The sequence below is a fragment of the Dipodomys spectabilis genome, unplaced genomic scaffold (assembly GCF_019054845.1).
Source record: "Dipodomys spectabilis isolate Male_0828 unplaced genomic scaffold, ASM1905484v1 ptg000175l, whole genome shotgun sequence".
In the NCBI taxonomy this organism is placed as follows: Eukaryota; Metazoa; Chordata; class Mammalia; order Rodentia; family Heteromyidae; genus Dipodomys; species Dipodomys spectabilis.
This window is the reverse complement of record NW_024870852.1, coordinates 9,685,226-9,694,205: the sequence shown is the minus strand read 5'-3', so window position 1 is coordinate 9,694,205 and position 8,980 is coordinate 9,685,226. Positions and strand designations below refer to the sequence as shown.

The window sequence follows — 8,980 nt, the reverse complement described above, 5'->3', positions numbered from 1 at the left end:
CTAGTACACATTGAAAAGGCTCAACACATGTCATCTGGCAAAGGAGAAATATTTTGCAAAGCCCAACTCTTATTAGAGAGTAGGCAAAAAAAGTGGATTTAGAACTGAGAGGCAATAAGTTGATAAAAAGTACATATGGTAAAAAAAAAATCACAAGGCTAAGAACAGGCTTGGAAGGTAGTTCATGCCAGGCACTGGGCCAGTAATTTTATGCATATTTGCTTTGATCCCCAAAACATCTGTAAGGACGACTGATCACATTTTACAAATGACCCTTAGCAAAGCCAGGTTGCCCACCCAGGTCATGAAGTCAGCAGTGGAAGAGCAGGGACTCAAACTCAGGTCTAGGGCCTCCAGAACCTCTTCTCTTCCCATCATCCCAGCTATCAGAAGGCTAAAGACTTTGGACCAGAGAGAATGACGGAGTTCCAAGCCAAGTAGTATAATTGAAGCTCTTCTCTTCAATAAGGTAGACATGGCCTGAATGGGTAGATGAATTCAGTGGATCTTAGCATTTCATCCATAATTCTGGCCATAGAATCTGCCCAAGAGACAGGCTTCATGACTCAGTTTCCTCATCTGAAATTGGAAACACTTCTCTTTACTGCTGTGCTAAGCCCTGGATTTAGTTTGGCCTAGGGCTGGTCTGGCATCTCTCCTTACACTCCAGGAGATTGTGAACGTGAGCCAGGGAATCCAGGGTCTGACCCAAGTTCAGAAAGTTTCTGCCAAAGCTTCTTCTGGATCTAGGGTTGGATTTCTGGCTTGATATTCCTTGGAGACAGGAGTAAGGCAGTCAAAGAGAGGGTGCTCCAAGAGGAAGTTTCCTGTATAGGGTTACTTTATGGGAGATCTGAGGTCAAGAATGGAGCCTGAGGTAGTTACAATAACAAGCAAGGATCATTAGTGGATGCTAAAACCTAATTGAGATAGATGGACACTGATGGCTCACAGCTGTAATCCTAGCTACTCAGGAGGCTGAAATTTGAGGATCAATGGTGTGGGTTTTTTTTTGTTTGTTTTGGTCAGTCATGGGGTTTGAACTCTAGGCCTGGGAGCTGTCCCTGAGCTCTTCAGCTTAAGGCTAGTGCTCTACCACTTGAGCCACAGTTACGTGCCCCAACCTTATGCATGTGAGGCAAGCACTCTACTGCTGAGTCATCTTCCCAGCCCCATGGATCCAATGGTGGTTTGAGCTAGCCTGGGCAGGAAGACTGTAATTTACAATTAACCACTCAAAACCTGGAGGTGTCACTGTAGCTCAAGTGGTAGAGGGTTAGCTTTGAGCATAGAGAGGCTCAGGGACAGCCCTTAAGCCCTGAGTTCAAGCCCTACAGCTGACATAAATAAATAATAAAACCATTGAGAAAAAGGTAATTGTGTAGTGAGATATCCACATAGTCTTCAGTTTTAATCCACGGATAATTTACTAATTACAAAGAGAAGTTTCTCTGAAATGGGGTAATCTGGTTGATGCTCTATTAATGAAATAATTAAAATTAACATCACCAATAATGGGACAAAAAGATACCTTGTAGACATATCATCTATGTAGTGCCAAGCAGGCCAAACATGTTTTACCTGCATCTATTCGTGAAGAAAGACCAGGAAAAATCAGAAAAAAAATCCAGATTGTGACACATTTTACAAGAAATTAGCTGGGACTTTTCAAATATGTCAGTGCCCTGAAAGGCAGGACCAAAAGGGAAGACAAAACAAAACCTCATAGAGATTGTTGTAGATGAGAGCAGATTAAAAGAAATGATCAGATATCAGATGTAATACATTTGCATCAGTTGCATCCTGGATGAAAACCTTTTTTTTTCTTTTTTCCCAACTCCTGGGGCTTGAAGTCACAGCTTATGCTGTCATGGGCTGTTTTGCTCAAAGCTAGTGCTCCACTTTTACCTCTTTGGTGATTAACTGCTGATAAGAATCTCATAGACTTTCCTGCCTGGGCTGACTTTGAACTGGTATCCTTAGATCTCAGCCTCCTAAGCAGCGAGGATTACAGGCATGACCACAATCAAAACAAAAAACAAAAAACCCAAAACAACAGAAAAGCCAAGTCCTAGTCACTTACATCTGTAATCCTAGCTACTTAGGATCCCAGTAGAGATGTGAGGATTGAGGCTCAAAGACATCCAAAGCAGAAATTCCCTGAGACTTTCTCTCTAATTAACTAGCAAAAATGCCAAATTGGAGACCTAGCTCAAGTGGTAGAGCATCAGTCATAAACAAGTAATCCAAAGGAAAGCTCGAAGCCTTGAGTTCAAGTCTCAAAATGGCAAAAAAAAAAAAAAAAGAAAAGAAAAAAAGTTCTGGAGGGAAAACTTCAAGCAATTAGAGAAATGTAGATATGGATTGTTTGTTAAATAGTATGATTACATCAGTATAGAATCTCTTATGTGGGAGGGGCTGAGAAGGTGGCTCAGTGGCAGAGCGCTTGCCTTGCATGCTCAAGGCCCTGGGTTCGATTCCTCAGCAAAAAGAAAAAAGCCAGAAGTGGTGCTGTGGCTCAAGTGGTAGAGCGCTAGCTTTGAGCTGAAGAGCTGAGGGACAGCGCCCAGGCCCAGAGTTCAGGCCCCATGACCAGACCCAAAAAAAAAAAAAAAGAATCTCTTATGTGGGAAAGATTGAAGCCTATGTTAGCCTCGGCCTAAAAACAGGAAATTCTATCTGCAAAATAACTAAAGGAGAGAGTCCTGGGTGCATAGCTCAAGTGGTAGAGCACTTGCCTAGCAAGAGCAAGGTGCTAAGTTCAAACTCCAGTATGATCATGGAATAAATCACAATTACACCAAGACAAAGGAGCTAAACTATGACTGTCCTGCCCAGATCAGGACACAGCATCGCTGTGAGTGTGTACTTGTGTGTGACTTCTCGTTGATGCCTGGTATTCCACAGTGAGCATCTGGGCACATTTCGTCTATCTGTTCCTCAGTGGACATACAGCTTCTCACTCTGACACACACACATGTATGTACACAAATATACGGACACTGTGGGAAAATTGGGATGTGTTCCCTGATCAGCCTGTATGAGAATTTCTCTAGACCTATGGGACATACCACACATAATAACTTTTAACCTCTAGAATAATTTTCCCAAAGGAAATCTAAGCCCATATAAGGCATTATGAGGGAAGAGATGTTTTATCTCTGTTATACAGTTTGTAATGCTCCGGTGATTTTGGTTCCATCCTGCTGGAAGTGGGGTTGTTCAGGGCTGGTGGAGGGGGTGGAGTATTAGAAGGAAGGACCAATATCATCCATTGGTATAGAAATAAGTTTTGTTTTTTTTTGGTCAGTCATGGGGCTTGAACTCCAGGCCTAGGTGTTATCCTTCAGCTCTTTAGCTTAAGGCTAGCATTCTACCACTTGAGCCATAGTGCCACTTCTGGTTTTCTGGGGATTTATTTGATAGAAGAGTCTCAAGGTCTTTCCTGCCCCCAGCTGGCTTTGAACATCAATCCTCACATCTCAGCCTCCTGAATAGCTAGGATTACAGGTGTGAGCCACCAGCGCTTGGCTAGGAATGTGTTGTTTTTTGTGTCTGAGACTTAGACTTAGTACTAGTGCTTTCGATCATTGATTGGCACTCTACCAACTGAGTCATGCAGCCAACCCCACAAATAGACCTCTGGCCTCAACAGATTAAAAAAAGCAAACAAACTATTGCTTCCTAGCTCATTTTCTGGAAAGCATTAAGAAGACAGTTTCATCTGGACTCTTTTTTTCTTTAACCAGTCCTGGGGCTTGAACTCAGGGCCTGGGAACTGTCCCTGAGGTTCTTTTGCTCAAAGCTAGTGCTCTACCACTTAAGCCACAGTGCCACTTCTGGCTTTTTCTGTTTATGTGGTACCAAGGTGTTGAACCTAGGGTTTCATGCATGCTAGGCAAGCACTCTACCACTAAGCCACCTTCCCAGCTCTTTGACTTTTTTACTAGTTAGTTGGAGGTAAAATTCTCTCAGCCCTAGGCTGAGAACTGCAGTCCTCAGATCTCAGCCTCCTTAGTACTCCCAGTGACTAGTATTTTCTATTTTGAGTCTGTGGTGAATGGAATTATTTTCCTCATTCCTTTTCAGCCTCTTTATTGTTACTGTATACAAGTATATATTGATTGTTGAGGGTTGATTTTCTTTTTTTGGGTCCGGTCGTGGGGCCTGAACTCTGGGCCTGGGCACTGTCCCTCAGCTCTTCAGCTCAAGGCAAGCGCTCTACCTAGAGCCACAGCACCACTTCCGGCTTTTTTCTTTTTGCTTATGTGGTGCTGAGGAATCGAACCCAGGGCCTTGAGCATGCAAGGCAAGCACTCTACCACTGAGCCACCTTCCCAGCCCCGAGTGTTGATTTTCTATCTTGCTATCTTGTCAAAAGTGTTTATGAGACTTACTTGTAGGTTTGAACCTTTTTAGTGTAGGACCATGTCATGCACAAATAGAGATAATTTGACTTGTTCCTTCCCTATTTGAGTTACTTTTAATTTCTTTTTCTTGCCTTGGTGCTCTGGCTAGAAATTCTGGTACTGCATTAAATAAGAGTGGAGAGAAAAAATTCTTGATTCAGTCTTGACTTTAGAGGAAACGATTTTGGTTTTCCCATATTTAGTATGATACTGGCAATGGGCTTGTTACATATAGCCTTTAGGACATTAAGGTGCATTCCTTCTTTTTCTTTTTTCTTCAGAGCTTTTGTTATAAATGATGGTTGAATTTTGTCAAATGTGTGTTCCATTTCAATTGAGGTAATTGTGATTTGCATCTCTGATTCTGTGTATGTGCAGCACTTGTTTGTTGATTTACATATGCTGTTGATATACATCCTTGCATCTCTAGGATGAAGCCAACTTGATCATGGTGTGTGATATTTTTAATGTGTTGCTGAATTCAATTTATGAGTATTTGATTGAGATTTTTTGCATCTGTGTTCATCAGAGATTGGTCTATAATTTTTTCCCTCCCCCCCACTTTTTTTTTTTTTTTTTGTCATGTCCTTGACTGGTTCAGAGCATGAGTTTGGTAGCATTCCTTCCCTTTCTAGTTCATGGCAAATTTTGGATAGCTTAGGTGTTAGTTCTTCTCTGAAGGTTTGGGGAGTTTGGCCACGAATCCATCTTTCCTTTGGATTTTCTTTGTTGGGAGACTATTACTGCTTCAATCGTATGGCTTGTTAAAGATCTGTTTAAGTGGTTTATTTCTTTTTGGTATATTTTTGCTAGGCCAAATGCATCTAGAAGCATCCATTTCTTCTAAATTTTCCAGTTTATTTGAATATAGTCTTCCTTTCTTCCTCTCTCTCTCTCTCTCTCCATTTTTCTCTCTCCCGCTTTTTGGGGCCAGGCTTGGGGCTTGAACTCAGGGCTTGAGTGCTGTCCCGTAGCTTCTTTTGCTCAAGGCAAGCTCTCTACCACTTGAGCCACAGCTCTACTTCAGGCTTTTTTTTCAGGTTTTTTTTGCAGTTTTTGTGGTTTATTTAAGCACAAATAAAAGGTGCATGTGAGGCATCTATTTGTTTTCTTCACTGTAGCATTGGGATTGGTGACTCTGATGGCCAGCTGAGCAGTTCTTTCCACGATGGCTTTTTAGTTCTTGGAAGAAACATTGTGGGTGATCTCAGAGCAGTAAGACTTGTTGCACATGAGCAGCACTTCCAGCTCCATGACATTGTGGACCAGGAACTTCAGGAATCCCCTGGGCAGCATGTGCTTTGTTTTCTTGTTGCTCCTATCACCAATGCTGGACTTAAGATCTGGCCCCTGAATCTTTTCCGTACCCTGTTATCAATCCCCCTGGGTTTCTGCCAGTTAAACTCAATCTTGACATGGGGTGGGGGGTGTGAGGCTGGGAAGGTAGCTCAGTGGTAGAGCGCTTGCCTTGCATGTATAAGTCCCTGGGTTTGATTCCTCAGCACCACATAAGCAGAAAAAGCTGGAAGTGGCACTGTGGCTCAAGTGTTAGAGTGCTAGCCTTGAGCTGAAGAGCTGAGGGACAGCGCCCAGGCCCAGAGTTCAGGCCCCATGACCAATTAAAAAAAAAAGACATATAGGTCTGACTGGTGGTGGATGAGCTTCTTGGTCCTCTTTTTGATGATCCTGGGCTTCACTAGATGTCTGAGGGTGGCCATGATGTTGAGCAGGAGGAGATGGCAGCCACCACTGTAGGCAGCGCTGAGGAAGAGCGCAGGCTTTTTTTTTTTTTTTGAGTAGTTTATTGGAGATAAGAGTCTTCTGGACTTTCCTGCTCAGGTCAAACCATGACCCTCAAATTTCAGCCTCCTGAGTAGGATTACAGTAGTAAGCCACTAGTACTTGGCTGAATATAGTTTTTCAAAGTATTCCCTCATGATTTTCTGGATTTCATTGAGATTTGCATCTACTTCTCTCTCTCTAATTTTATTAAAGTTGGTCTTTTTCTCTTCCTTTTAGTCAGATTGGCTAGGGCCTTATCAGTCTTAATTTTTTTTCAAAAAACTAACTTATTTTTCTTCATTGATTCATTGTATAGAGTTTTTTTTAAGTTTAAATTTTGTTAATTTCTGCTCTAATGTTTATCATTTTAGTCTACTAATTTTGGGGTTTGGCTTCTTGTTTTTCTAGGAGCTTTAGGTATATCATTAGGTTATTTATTTGAGATTTCTCTCTCTCTCTCTCTTTCTCTCTCTCTCTCTCTTTTGTTGGTAATAGGGCTTGAACTCTGGGCCTGGGCGCTGTCCCTCAGCTCTTCAATTCAAGGCTAGCACTCTACCACTTGAGCCACAGCACCACTTCTGGTTTCCTAGTGGTAAATTGGAGATTAGAGTCTCATGGACTTTCTTGCCCAGACTGGCTTTGAATTGCAATCCTCAGATATCAGCCTCCTGAGTAGCTAGGATTACAGGCGTGAGCTACCAGTGCCTGGATTCTCTCTCTCTCTTTTTAATGTAGACACTCATAAACTTTCTTCTTAGTGCTGCCTTTGCTGTATCCTAAAAGTTTTGGAAGACTGGGCTTTCATTTTCATTTGATTCTAAGAACATTTTGTTATCCATCCTAATTTCTTCAAAGATCCATTAGTTATCCAACAATGTCTTGTTTACTCTTTATACGTTTAAATATTTTCTGTAGCTTTTACTTTTTCGGCTATTGGGATTTTAACTTGGGGCCTTGTGCTTGCTCAGCTTGCTTGCTGGACTACTTGGTGCTGGACTACTTGAGTCATATAGCCAGTCCCGCTTTTTGCTAGTCATTTTATTTATTTAGTTAGTTAGCCAGTTCTGGGGCTTGAACTCAGGGCTTTGGCACTGTCCCTGAGGTTCTTTTGCTCAAGGTTAACATCTACCACTTGAGCCACAGCACCACTTCTGTCTTTTCCCATTTACTTTGTACTGAGGTATCAAACCCAGGCTTCATGAATGCTAGGCAAGCACTGTACCACTGAGCCACATTCCCAGCCCGCAAGTCATTTTAGAGATGCAGTCTCATGAACTTTTCTTGTTCAGGCAGGCTTCAAATCACAATCTTCCAGATCTCATCCTGTTGAGTAGCTAAGTTTACAGGTGTGAGCTACTGATTCCTAATTGGGTCTAGTTTTTATGTATTTTGATTGGAGAGTTAAGACTGTCAATATTCTGTGCTAATGTTGAAAGATATTGTTGTTTATATAATGTTTACTATGTTCATCTAATGGTGTTTATTCTTTCTTGCTTTTTTGGCTCTGTGTGTGTGTGTGTGTGTGTGTGTGTGTATGTGTTCCTTTTCTTCTTCTTCTTCTTTTTTTTTTCTTCTTCAGTCTTCAGGTTTGAACTCTGGGCCTGGGAGTTGTCCCTGAGCTCCTTGGTCTCTACCACTTGAAACACATTGTCACTTCCAACTTTTTCAGTGGAAACAAGAGTCTCACAGACTTTCCTGCCAAGGCTGGTTTCTAACTGCTATCTTCAGATCTCAGCCTCCTGAGTAGCTAGGATTACAGGTATGAGCTACTGGCACCTGGCCAAATTTTTTTTTTTTTAAAGATTTTTCTATCTTTATTGAATTCCTATTTCAAATCATAGAGTGTCTTCTTTGTGTAATTCACCTTGTGATTTTGTTATCCTCTAATGAACACAAATCACCACTACTGCCTCAGTGTCTTTAGATCAACAGAAAAACAGAGACTATCTCATGATCTAGGAAGACTTTTTAATGGAGTCTTCAGCTTCCTCTTCTTTTCCTGGGGAGCAAAGGATAGGAACTCTTCATTACATTTCTTTGGTTAACTTTATTTCTTTGTGGTTTTCTGCCTTCCCGCAACTTCCTTTACAGTTCCTGGCTCACTTCCTCTCTTTCTCCAGGTGCCTTGCTCGAAGGCCTCAGGGTGGCCAAAGCTTCTGTTACAGGATCTAGTTCTGAGGTTGACAAGGATTTATACTGTCTCGCATAGAGGTGAGAAAGGCTGGAATGCGGGGATGTTAGTCATAGACTGTTCGCTTCACACATACCTGGGTGAAAGTGTCTTTATCTTGAGGTTGAGATTTTACTAGGGAGGGAACTCTGTGTATGTGTGGGAAGGTATCTGAACAATCTGCTTGAGGAAAGATGAGATTCCGAGTGTCCTGGCTGGCAGGGCTGAAATGGAAAATCTGCTTTTCATTAGAAGGGAATAGGAATTCAAGGGAAGGAGAAAAATAAGTCAGGAAAGGGGGAAATCTAGGAAAGAGAGAAGCCGGTGAGATGTCCCAAGGCTGAGATTCCCCAGCAGAGGGGGGAGCTTTCACAGTGGTGGGGGCGTGAGCACCTTGTTTGTGAGTACTCTGGGGTCCCCCCTCTGCAGAATGCCCGATGGGTGGACTATATGAACGCCCAGCAGAGATTCCTATGTCATTCAACACCAAGGAGCTATATAAGGGAGAGCGACTCAGAGGATGCCCTGGACCCTTTAGCTTCTGGGTGGGAAATGCATTGGCTAGAACCAGAACAAAAGTGAATAAATAGACAAAAGAAGACACGCTGGTTGCTTTTTT

General features: G+C 42.3%; 1 pseudogene; it reads right to left on the bottom strand.

Annotated features, from left to right (window-relative positions):
* Window positions 1-5,432: 5,432 nt before the first annotated feature.
* On the bottom strand, window positions 5,433-6,127 carry LOC122120404 (annotated as a pseudogene).
* Window positions 6,128-8,980: the final 2,853 nt, after the last annotated feature.